At 46.1% G+C, this 13,242-nt stretch overlaps 1 long non-coding RNA gene across 2 annotated transcripts; it reads left to right on the top strand.

Annotated features, from left to right (window-relative positions):
* The first annotated feature begins 6,680 nt into the window (after positions 1-6,680).
* Positions 6,681-9,869, top strand: LOC121021970 (uncharacterized). 2 transcript variants are annotated; one of them, XR_005786755.1, is made up of 2 exons: positions 6,681-6,731; positions 9,442-9,869. It is a non-coding gene; the product is annotated as an uncharacterized LOC121021970 (long non-coding RNA). The 2 variants fall into 2 exon arrangements; XR_005786756.1 differs by lacking the exon at positions 6,681-6,731 and adding an exon at positions 7,065-7,211.
* The last annotated feature ends 3,373 nt before the right edge of the window (positions 9,870-13,242 follow it).

The following is a 13,242-nucleotide window of genomic DNA, read 5'->3' as shown; positions in this document are numbered from 1 at the left end:
TAAAAAAATGTTTTTGAAGAAGTAAAATATTTGGAGGAACTACCATCTGTAATTGAGTTCTTTAATTAAAAAAACATTTTTAAGAGAGAGAGAGAGAGCGCATGAATGGGGGAGAGGGGACGAGGTGGAGAGAGAGAGAGAGAGAGAGAGAGAGAGAGAGAGAGAGAGAATCTTAAGCAGGCTCCACACTCAGTACAGATCCCAACTCAGGGCTTGAACCCATGGCCCTGGGATCATGACCTGAGCTGAAATCAAAATTTGGACACTCAACTGACTGGGCCACCTAGTGCCCCAACTTTTTGTTTGTTTGTTTGTTTAAAAAATTTGTTTTTAACATTTATTCATCTTTGAGAGACAGAGAGAGGGCAATGGCAGAGGAGGGGCAGAGAGAGAGAGGGAGACACGGAATCTGAAGCAGGCTGTGTCGGTTTGAGCCCGACACAGTGCTCAAACCCATGAACCATGAGATCATGACCATGAGTCCAACGCTTAATCGATCGAGCCACCCAGGCACCCTGTGCCCAACTTCTGTAGTTGAATTCTGAAGACATAGGGAAGCCATTAATGTTTTTAAAAAGTGTAGTTGGGGTTGTCATTAAGGAAGATAAATATTATAGTTTGTGTAGGACAGATTCAGAGATGGTGAGAAAGAGGAAGGGGGGGAAGTTTTAAGGCATCTATCCACAAGAGATGTCATGAGGCTCTGACTTGGAACAGAGGAGTGGATATGAAAGACAGTGAAAAGGTAGAAACAAGTCTCAGCAAAGACTGGGGGCAGAGGAGCGGAAGAATGAAAGATAATTAAACCTTTGAATTTGGATGGCAGGGAAAATGGTAGGGTTATTAACAAACAAAGGGAAGGCAGAGTAGGACCACAGTTGAAACGTTAGATGTTTGTGTCTTATCTGAAATCTCCACTCTTTTATGAAGACTTTCTGATTCCTCCTTAGCCAGATGTAGTATCTTTCTCCTTGTCACTTTGTTATATTCTGTCATGTTGCTTACTTTCCTCTCTCTTGTATGAGGATTCTGACCCTATCACTTTTGTGTCCCATGTAGAACTGATGAGAGAAAAACTCTTTAAAGTCCTGAGAGGTAAGGGAAGCCATTTTAGATTTCTTTCTAAGTCAACATGACTGTACATAAACTTTGTTTCAAACAGAGGCCTGATTGATGGCCCATCAAATATGCGTTGTACATCTGCTTTCTAAGTGAGTAGCTTATAGGAAAACATCTTGTCCTTAATGAAAGGGCGGGCCTACGCCGGCCGACTCCGTCTTGTTCAGTGTCCTTCACCTTGACCACGCCTCCTCCCCTTGAGTAACCACCCCCCCCCCCTTACCTGCCTAACAGGACTCGGACCTTCCCCAGCCAATCGGCTGAGGCCACAGCCATTGCCTCACCAACTGCCCCTAGGCCCCAATAAAACCTTTGTGCTTTTGAAACTCGCTCTCTCTCCCCGGTATTTCACCGCTGCGTCGGTGCAGGTAGGGGATTGAGCTGGAGCTAGCTCGAATAAAGGCTCTTTTGCTTTTGCATCAGACTCGGCTCCCTGGTGGTCTTTGGGGATCGCGAATTCTGGGCATAACATTTGGGGGCTCGGCCCGGGATCCCCAAAACCCCCGAGGGACCCCCGACCCGGAGAGCCTGACTGGCCACGGTTAGTGACTGTTCGTTCCGTCTTTTCTGTGTGAGGTCATTTCTGAAATTCTGGTAGTGCCCGACGCGGTCTAAGTGGATGCACTGGAGGACCACGGGCCGGGAGTTTCAGAAGAAGTTCCGATCCTCCCTTTTGGAGGGACGTGGAATCCCCTCAAAGGTCTAAGCTAGCTTTCAGTTTTGCTTCCATGGAGTTGGGAGACTTTCTAGGGGCCCTCTGTTTGTTTGTTTTTGTGTTTCTCTGTTTTGTTCTGTGGACTTACTGGACGGACGTTATGGGACAGACTCAGACTACTCCTCTAAGTATTATGATTGATCACTTTAAGGATGTGAGGGGAAGAGCTAACAACCTCAGTGTGGAAGTCCGAAAGGGTCGGTGGCAGTTTTTTTGTTCTAGCGAGTGGCCAGCTTTCAATGTCGGATGGCCACCAGAGGGGACCTTCGACCTCCCTACCATCCACCGAGTCAGGAGTATCATCTCTCGGCCTAAGACAGGCCATCTTGATCAGCTCCCTTACATTATCACTTGGCAGGACCTTGTAGGAGACCCACCCTCTTGGCTTAAGCCCTTCCTAGCCCCGCTCCCTCCGGAGCCAAAACCCATTCTTGCTTTGCAGGGGACAAAGAAGAAGAAAAGTCTTACCCAGCCTTCAGCACCCCTCTACCCTGTCCTACAGGGGGGGACTGAAGAATTAATTTTTCCTCCCCCGTATAACCCCCCTAGGATGCCGGAAGAATACCATCCTCCCCCTCCGGGGGAGGCAGACGCTGTTCCAAGAGCGGGAGGCGGGAACGCTCCAGTGGGAAGCCTACCCTTTACCAGACAAAGGGCTCAGAGGGAGCTATCCGCCTCCGCTGCCGACTCCACTATTCCGCCCCTGCGAGCCACCGGACCCCCAGACGCGGAGGGGAATCAGCCCCATCACTATTGGCCTTTCGCCACTAGTGACCTCTACAATTGGAAAGCTCAGAATCCTAAGTTTTCCGAGAAACCGGCAGGGCTTATTGATTTATTAGACTCTGTTCTTTTTACCCATCAGCCCACGTGGGACGATTGCCAGCAGCTTTTGCAGGTCCTGTTCACGACTGAAGAAAGAGAAAGAATCCTCAATGAGGCCCGAAAACTAGTTCCGGGCGCAGACGGGAATCCCACCACCAACCAGGCTCAGATAGATGCCTCCTTCCCCTTAACTCGGCCCCAGTGGGATTTCAACACGGCAGAAGGTAAGGAGAGGCTCTGGGTCTACCGCCAGACTCTAATGGAGGGTCTCCGAATGGCTGCTAGAAAGCCAACCAATTTGGCCAAGGTAGGAAATGTACAACAGGGAAAAGATGAATCTCCGGCTGCCTTTGTAGAGCGGATCATGGAGGCATTCCGTACCTATACCCCCATGGATCCAGAGGCTCTGGAAAGCAAGGCAGCTGTTATCCTGGCCTTTGTTAACCAATCGGCCATAGACATTAGGAGAAAATTACAGAAAATAGATAGACTAGGAGAAAAAAGTCTGCAGGACTTACTGGTGGTAGCCGAAAAGGTATATAATAACCGGGAACCTCCTGAGGACAAGCAGGCTCGCGCCATGGCGGCCGCCAGCAGTAAGCAGATTCGAGACCTGGCCAGAATACTACTAGCTACCACTGCTGACTCCCCCGAGGAACGAGACCGCCGTCTCCGGCAGCTGGCAGACGACACAAGAAAAGGTAAAAGCACCACCAAGGGGGGGAAGCAGAGGCTGCAGAAGGATCAGTGTGCATACTGCAAGGAGATAGGGCATTGGGCCCGAGATTGTCCAAAAAGGGCCGGCGGGAAGGGAAGCAAGACTGATGGAGTAAAAGTCCTAGAGCTAGATGAACTAAGTGATTAGGGGAGTCAGGGTTCGGACCCTCTCCCCGAACCCAGGGTAACTCTTAAAGTGGAGGGGACCCCTGTTGACTTCCTTGTCGACACGGGAGCACAACATTCGGTCCTCCGCACCCTACAAGGAAAACTAGCCAGCAAGAAGTCCTGGGTACAAGGGGCAACTGGTATGAACCAGTATTCATGGACTACCCGAAGAACAGTCGATTTGGGAACGGGCCGGGTATCCCACTCCTTTATGGTAATACCAGAATGCCCCTACCCGCTATTAGGACGGGACTTACTGACCAAGATTGGAGCTCAGATAACTTTCAGACAAGGGGGGCCTCAGGTCACCGATGGCAAGGGCCACCCCATCCAGGTCCTGACCATGAAACTGGAGGATGAATACCGCCTCCACCAGGAGGCGCTCCTGAGAGAGGATAATATAGACAGATGGCTACAAGAATTCCCCTCGATTTGGGCAGATACCGGTGGTGGGGGCGGGATAGGACTAGCTGCTCACAGGACCCCGGTCCTGGTAGAGCTCAAGCCAGGAGAGAGTCCGGTAAGGATCAAACAATACCCCATGTCTCGGGAGGCCCGGAAGGGGGATCCAGCCACACATCCGGAGACTATGAAGACTAGGGGTACTAGTTCCTTGCCAGTCTCCTTGGAACACCCCCATACTGCCGGTCAAAAAGCCTCACACAAATGACTACCGACCGGTACAAGACCTCCGGGAAGTAAATAAGAGGGTCACGGACATACACCGAACTGTTCCCAACCCATATACTCTCTTGAGCTCCTTGGCGCCCTCCAGGGTCTGGTATACTGTACTAGATTTAAAGGACGCCTTCTTCCGTCTGCCGCTGGCACCCCAGAGCCAACCCTTGTTCGCCTTCGAGTGGCATGATCCGGAGGAGGGCTACAATGGGCAACTCACCTGGACACGGCTACCTCAGGGATTCAAAAATTCGCCCACCATCTTCGACGAGGCACTACACGAGGACCTGGGTGAGTACAGAAGGGAGCACCCTGGCCTCACCCTCCTACAGTACGTAGATGACTTCCTGATTGCTGCCGACATGGCTGGGGGCCTTAGGGTACCGGGCATCTGCGAAGAAGGCTCAGATATGCAGGGAGAGGGTAAGTTACCTGGGGTATATCCTGGAGGGCGGACAGCAGCGGTTATCAGATGCCAGAAAAGAAACTGTCCTAAAGATCCCTACTCCCACCTCCTGAAGAGAAGTGAGGGAATTCCTAGGATCAGCCAGCTACTGCCGCCTCTGGGTTCCAGGTTTTGCTGAGATCGCCAGGCCCCTATATGAAGCTACCAAAGAGGGGAAAACATTTAAATGGGCTGAAAAAGAAGAAACTGCCTTTAATCAGTTAAAAAAGGCCCTCCTAAGTGCCCCAGCCCTGGGCCTACCAGACATTAGGAAGCCCTTCCACCTCTTTGTAGACGAACATAAGGGAATAGCAAAAGGGGTTCTAACTCAAGCCTTAGGCCCCTGGAACCGCCTGGTGGCTTACCTGTCCAAGAAACTAGAGCCAGTGGCTGCCGGCTGGCTGCCATGCCAAAGAATTATTGCGGCTACAGCACTCCTAGTCAAGGACGCAGACAAACTGACCCTAGGACAGGAGATCTGGATCACGACACCACACGCCATTGAAGGCGTCCTGAAACAGCCTCCTGATAGATGGATGAGCAACACACGTATGACTCATTACCAGAGCCTCCTACTCAACCCTCCACGAGTGCGGTTCCACCCCAGTGCAGCCCTCAATCCTGCAACCCTGCTGCCCAACCCTGACCTAGGTGCTCCACTACATGACTGTGTGGGAATCCTGGAACAAGTACATGGATTCCAGACGGACCTGACCGACTGGCCCCTCCCCGATGCTGAGGCTACTTGGTTCACTGATGGCAGCAGCTTTGTGCGAGACGGACACAGGTATGCGGGTGCAGCGGTGGTCACCGAAACGGACACCGTATGGGCAGAGGCTCTACCCTCCGGAACGTCAGCCCAGCGAGCAGAGCTCATAGCCCTCACCAAGGCGCTGATGCTGGGAGCTAGAAAACAGCTTAACAACTACCGGACTTGGGAGACCCAGTTTTACCAGACCAGCCCAAATACTCCCAGGAGGAGTTGCAGCGGATCAAGAAACTCCCCATGGCCCAGGAGATAAAGGGATGGTGGTATACACCTAACAAGGAGCTCGTGCTGCCAGACCGGCTCAAAGTCTCAATATTAGAGCAAGTTGTATCTGCCTGCAAGACCTGCCAACTCACCAACGCGAGAGCCACATCAGATAAAAAAGGAACCAGGCTCAGAGGCACCGGACCGGGAGCCCAATGGGAAGTCGACTTCACTGCAGTCAAACCAGGAAAGTATGGTTATAAATATCTTTTAGTATTTACAGACACCTTCGCTGGCTGGGTGGAGGCATACCCAACTGAGTGTGAAACGGCTCAAGACAGTGGCTAAGAAGCTACTAGAAGACATCTTACCCAGGTATGGTTTTCCTGCCATGGTAGGATCAGACAATGGACCAGCTTTTATCTCGCAGGTAACGCAGGCAGTAGCCAAGGCGGTGGGGGCAAACTGGAAATTACATTGTGCTTATAGGCCCCAGAGCTCAGGACAGGTAGAAAGAATAAATAGAACCCTAAAAGAGACCCTTACCAAATTAACCATGGAGACTGGTGGGGACTGGGTGACTCTCCTACCGTATGCTCTTTACTGGGTTAGGAACACTCCTTACACCTTGGGTTTTACTCCCTACGAGATCACGTTTGGCAGGCCACCCCCTATTATTCCCAACCTTCGAGCTGAACTTCTTGCTGAGTTTAAAAAATCAAGAACTTTTTCTTTCCTTGAGAGGGCTCCAGAGGGCGCACGAGGACATTTGGCCGCACCTCCGTGCCATCTACGAGGCTGGCCCGACCCCGACACCTCATCAGTACAGGCCGGGAGACTGGGTCTACGTCAAGAGGCACCACCGAGAGACCCTCGAGCCGCGCTGGAAGGGACCCTACATCGTGGTGCTGACAACCCCCACCGCTCTCAAAGTAGACGGCATCGCGACCTGGGTCCATCACACCCACGCTCAGCCAGCGGACCCCTCCATGATCTGGAAGGACTTTGTCATGCAATGGGCCGTAAGTTGGGACCAGCACAACCCGCTCAAGCTCAAGCTACATACAGCGCGTTCGACCCACCTAATATTGGTAACTCTGTTAACTCTGCTTGTCATTGCTCATGCTGCCGGGAGTCCCCACACCCCCCAAAACATCACCTGGCAGATCATAGACACCAGCTCGGGGACAATATTTAATCAGACCTCCCAGAGCCACCCCAGGGACACTTGGTTCCCAGAATTTTGTGTAAACCTCCAAACTCTGTTCCCCTTGTCACCATAAATGCAGCTGGTCCCATGATTGGGTCCGCAAGCTACATGGCAAGGGAATGAAAGGGCGGGCCTACGCCGGCTGACTCCATCTTTTTCTGTGTCCTTCACCTTGACCACGCCTCCTCCCCTTGAGTAACCCCCCCCCCCCTTACCTGCCTAACAGGACTCTGACCCTTCCCCAGCCAATCGGCTGAGGCCACAACCATTACCTCATCAACTGCCCCTAGGCGCCAATAAAACCTTTGTGCTTTTGAAACTCACTCTCTCTCCCCAGTATCTCACCGCTGCGTCGGTGCAGGTAGGGGATTGAGCTGGAGCTAGCTCGAATAAAGGCTCTTTTGCTTTTGCATTGGACTCGGCTCCCTGGTGGTCTTTGGGGATCACGAATTCTGGGCATAACACTTAAGATATTGATCAATACTCCAACTCCCTTTATTTCATGAAGTTAAAACTAGTGATTTCTGCCTACATATTAATATGATCTTTTGAAAGAATTCACCTCTGACATACTGATGGACAGATTAAAAAATTTTTTTTAATGTTTATTTATTTTTGAGAGAGAGAGAGCCTCAAGCAGGGGAGGAGCAGAGAGAGGGAGACACAGAATCTGAAGCAGCCTCCGGGCTTTGAGCTGTCAGCACAGAGCCCAACATGGGGCTCGAACTCACGGATAGTGAGATCATGACCTGAGCTGATGTCAGATGCTTAACCGACTGAGCCACCCAGGCATCCCACTGATTGTCATATTTTTATGTAAAAAAGTATTTAACTCTGTAAAAACTGTTCATTCCCTGGAGTACTTTCTTCCCTGTGAATATCGTGTTTCCTGGGCAGCTGTCCTGATCTGTGCTAGAATAAAACTCTCTCTCTCTCTTTTTAAAATCATATTAGAATTCTTTCTGGTCAAATTGCATGGACATTTCTTGGCTTAGTTGGCAGGACATCAGAGAAATCCACCTGAGGCCACCTGAGGTCTTCTGGAACCTGGCACTTGGTACCAGCATGGGCCCTTTGTATACCTCTGGCTTTTCAGCAACCTTTGAGTGGATCAGTGAGTTCTGTTATGCAGATCTCCTTATTTTAAGTTGACAGTCCGGACTTTTATTCAAGCTGGTTTTAGACTGATTTTATTTGTACTGGTAAGATTTTCTAGGTAGGAAACCTCTGGACAAGGGAGTAAAACTTGGGTTGGCTAATTCATATTTGGCTTTGGTCTGGCAATAAAACCTTAAAGACTGGATAATACCAACGAGTCAGAAAATGAGAGATTGAATTATTTAGCTCTGAAGATAGGGGATACTTGCTCCTTCTAGCCAAAAGGCGTTCTCAGGTGACCGAGAACCTAATGGAAGTATCTGAGGTTATTATTCCTCAAGATGAGAAGCAGTCCCATTGGGAATTTCATTTTCTTCACATAGTAAATAAAGTCTGGCTTGTCTGGGGATGCACAAGTAAGGATTGATCATCTGGTGCTTGGAGCCCCCACGGCAGTTTTAGGCTACCAATGGGGAAACACCGGATACCTCAGTGTGTTTCACAGCCTCCTGGAAGTGCACTCATAAATAGTACACTTTGGTCCACTATATTTTTCTCTCCCAAGAGAATTGTCCAGATTTTATACTAAAACTAAAGCCTAAAGAAGATGCGAAATCATGCTCTAAAGCTGAACAACTCCCTGAGGCGCCTGGGTGGCTCAGTTGGTTGAACGTCCGACTCTTGGTTTCAGCTCAGGTTATAATCTAATGGCTCCTGAGTTCGAGCCCAGGATCAGGCTCCGTGCTGACAGTATGGAGCCTGCTTGGAATTCTCTCTCTCCCTGCCCCTCCCCTACTCACTCTATCAAAATAAATAAACTTAAAAAAATAAAGCTGAACAGCTCCTGAATGCACAATAGCCACCTACATGTTTCTGAAAAGGGGACTCAATTCCTTGTACTAGCCCTTGTAACACATCTACTGAAAAGTTTGGAGATTTGTTCAAGACCTGAAAGCTAGAACTAATACTGTGGTGACTTGACATCCAGTGGTCCCAAATCCACATACTTTGCTCTCCTTGATTCCAACCAATAAGCATTACTTTTCATAGTGATAGATTTGTGTAGCTCCTTCAGTATTCCTGTAGATGTATTAAAATACATATTAACTCAAGGTTCTGCCCTAGGACACCCCAATTATGACCCCATTTTCTTCATTTTGGTACATGAAAACAAAGGGAATGCTCTAAGTGTATTAACTCAGAAGCATAGTGATCAACATTGACCTATAGGATATTATAGCCAACAACTTGGTTTGGTGACTAAAGGACTTCCACCTTGTATGAGAGCAATTTAGGCAACCACACTCACATGCAAGGCCACTGAGGAAATAATGGTCTCCCCTTAACTATATTCCACATTCAGTTGTATCTCTTCTATACTCTCATCTTAACATTATTCTGTAAGTCAGCTTCTTAAAAAGTAATATTACTCTCCATACCTAATAGTATTCTAGCTTGACAAAGTAACTTTAACCATGCAACTTTACTTCCAGATCTACACAAAGACCTTGATCATGGGTTTCCAACCAGGGCTTGGCAGAATGGCTCCTGAAAAGAAGGGTGCTGAGAAGAAGGTCCGTTCTGCCAACGAAGTAGTGACCAGAGAATACACATCAACGTTCACAAGCACATCCATGGAGTGGGTTTCAAGAAGTGTGCCTCTCTGGCATACAAAATGATCTGGAAATTTGCCATGAAGGAGAATGGGAACTCCAGATGTGTGCATTGACACCAGGCTCAGCAAAGGAATGTTCCAAACTGTATCCGCATGCAGTTGTCCAGAAAACATAATGAGGATGAAGAATCACCAAACAAGCTCTATATGTTGGTGACTTATGTACCTGTCACCACTTTCAAAAATCTGCAGACAGTTAATGTGGATGAGAACTAATTGCTGCTTGTCAAATAAAGGTATAAAACTACCAAAAAAAAAAAAAAAAAGGCCAAAAGATCTTGGTCATGACTGTATTTCATTAATTGATTATCTTCTTATTCCTAGAAAAGACTTACATGAGACCCCATTGATAATGCTGACTTAATTTGGTTTATGGAATTTACAGATGATCATAAAGACGGTCAAAGACATTACTGAGTTAGATATGCAATTACTTCTTTAACAGATATAATTGAAAGCTCTTATTTACCCCAAAGAAAATCTTCACGATCTGAATTAATTGCACTAACTTGAGCTTGTCAATTGACTAAAACTCAAATAACAAATATCTATACTGACAGTCACTATGCCTTTGGAGTAGCATATGACTTTGGAATGTTACGGAAACAACAAGGATTTTTAACGTCCTCAGGACAACCTATAAAAAGTGGGAAGCAGGTTGCAAAGTGATTAGGTGTGATACAACTACCACAACAACTTGCCATTATTTAGATACCTGGGCATTCTAGATTTGATACCATAGAAGAAAAGGAAATCATTTGGCTGATGTAACTGCTAAGTGAGTATCTCTAGATACAAATTTTGTCCAGCATCAAGAATGCTCATTGTTCCTTAATATTAATTTATTAAAAGATTTGCTTTTATGGACTCAAAGGGAGAAAATTCAACCCCATCACTCAGGTATGGGTTGGGCCTAACAAAAAACTTAGTGTTCCTATCGGAGTACAAATACTTTTACTTTCACATATTTGTTAACTGACTCATTGGAGATCTGGAAAAGTGATTTTATGGAGTAAATAATGTTTATGGAACCTGTCAAATGTATGCCCGCTGTACCATTTGCCCAATACACAATTCTGGGAAGTCATTACATGGATCACAAAGACATCTCTCGCTTCCCAAAGGACCATTTGAGGTATGGCAGTTGGATTTTGTCCAGATGCCACCATCTCAAGGATATAAATATGTTTTGGCTATGATTTTCACATTGGTTTTCATTTGTCCTTACAGAAGAGAGCTATGGCATTAACGGTAGGCAAATTATTTAGAAAGGATAATTCCTGTTTGGGGAATTCCTCCGAACTACATCCTGATCAAGGTTCCTATTTTACTGGACAAAAATTAAAACCATTTGTAATGTTTGGCCGATAACATTTCCATTGTGCTTATCATCTGCAATCCCCAGGATTGGTGGAAAGAAAAAATGATACCATTAAGACTCATTTGGCAAAACTTTCTGAACGATTTAAATTTCCATGGCCAAAACCTCTCCTACTAGTATAGTAAAACCTTGGATTGCAAGTAACTTGTTCTGCGAGTGTTCTGCAAGACGAGCAAACATTTCTAAAAAATTTTAACTTGGTAAATGAATGATGTCTTGCAATATGAGTAGTACATGATGCTGAATGTCACATGATCACACTGCGCCATTTGTTCTCTCTCTCTCTCTCTAATTTGCTGAGGAGTTGTGGGTGATCGTCTCCCATGCTCGGATGCTTGGTCTCAGGCCGTAGTGTTTGGCAGAAATCAGTGATTTTTCAGAACGTTGGAAGGTGCTCACAGCTGGCACTAGTGTATTTTTTGCTATTGCAAAGCCCCTATGAGAGTCTTTTGCTTTTCCATACAAGAGTAAGTTTAGGAATGCTTTGCTTTTTCCAGGTCAGGCTGCCTGCAGATACAGACCCTTTCCTTTGCTGCCTTATTGCCAGTTACACTAAGTACAATATATGCCAAGAGTTTATTAATACTGTCCTGTAGTCAGCATCTGGGTAAGTGTATACAATAGCTGCCATGCGGGAAAAGATTCCATTGAGCCAATAGATAGCAGGGATTCTGTTAGCGATAGTGAAAGTTGTCCAACACAATAACCCCCCTTTCTCTTGTCTCCTTCACTCCAGCCTTTGAAGGTTTTCAAAGATAAGTGCAGGTTAGTTTATTTTCTTTATATTTTGTATTTTCTTTATTATTTTGTATCATATTACAGTGTTGTATTGTAATCATTTTATATGAATATTTTTGGATTGTGGAATGAATCGTCTGAGTTTCCATTATTTCTTATGGGGAAATTCACTTTGATACAGAAGTGCTTTGGATTACAAACATGCTTCTGGGACGAGTTATACTCACAAACCAAGGTTTTACTGTACTTCCAGGTTAGAGATGTACTACCTTTCAAAAACATCGATTATCCCCTTTTGAAGTCATAACAATTGCATGGCTTATGAGGTTAGATGAAGGAATGTATGAACCAACCTTATTAATATTATTGCCATTACTATCAAGGCCTCATTAAAGCCCTTAAACAAAGTGAAAATTTTGTTCACAGTTTCTTTTACAGTGAACTCCTAGGAGACGAAGATTTCAAAGACCAACCCGGGGATCTTGTTTATTAGAAAAGACATCAAATAAAAGAGTCATTACAACCTTACTGGAAGGGACCTTATCAAGTATTACTGAATAACCCTGTGCTGTTATGTCAAAAGGTCTAAATGCAGGCATCCACATTTCTCCTTTAAAAAGGTCCCTTCACCAGAGTGAACTTCAACTCTTGTCTCTGACACTTGGCTCTGACTAACTAAGCAATGGATGCCAGACCAGGATAAGAAATAGATGACATCAGCTTGTCCCCAGATTTGAGACCAGGCCTGTATTCTACTCTTCTTTCTTTTTCAGTTTGTAATGTTAGAATATAGTAAACCTACCTGTTTGCTTTCACCTCCTCCTTTATTACATCCTGATGAAATATCATGGTTACCTGCGGATTTAACTAATGTAACTTCAAATACTACCCTAGTACTTTACTATGATGATAACTTAGATAACATATTCATGACCTCTTGGACACACTGTAATGTTCCTTTAGCTTCTGACGCTTGGTTTTTAGGATATATATATTATAAAGGACTTTTATTAGGAAAAGTCTTTCAAAAAGGACTTCCTAACTCAAGTTTAACCTGCATTATGTATGACACTCAACAGATTGACCATTGTGTCTCTATAAACTTGATGATAATTTATTAAGAAAGGTTCCTGGGCACAGTGGGAGCTTGGGTACAAGTGACAGCTTGTCCGACACGCCAAAATATCCCATGTATTCACAGACCATGTTTTTGTAGATGGAATGGCCTAAGCCAAAAAAACCAATACCCAAAAAACCCAATGGGTATCTCCCAGAGATGCTACTTTAGCAGAATGACTTGGTGGATTCATCCACCTTCTAAATCTGACTTTGTCTTAGGACCCAGAAGATTATGAGAAGCCTCATGGCATACTCAGACCAAATTATATTGAGAAGTTCCTACTACTCAATTAGCACTAGTCTGGCAAGCCCAACGCTTTTGGGTTCAAAATCTTTATCCTAATTGTACTAAAGCTGTTGGTTTACAATGGCAGCAACACA

This window comes from Herpailurus yagouaroundi, unplaced genomic scaffold (assembly GCF_014898765.1).
Source record: "Herpailurus yagouaroundi ecotype Mexico unplaced genomic scaffold, PumYag 355, whole genome shotgun sequence".
NCBI classification, from domain to species: Eukaryota; Metazoa; Chordata; class Mammalia; order Carnivora; family Felidae; genus Herpailurus; species Herpailurus yagouaroundi.
Note: the sequence above shows the minus strand (reverse complement) of the source record. Positions and strands in the feature narration are given on the sequence as shown.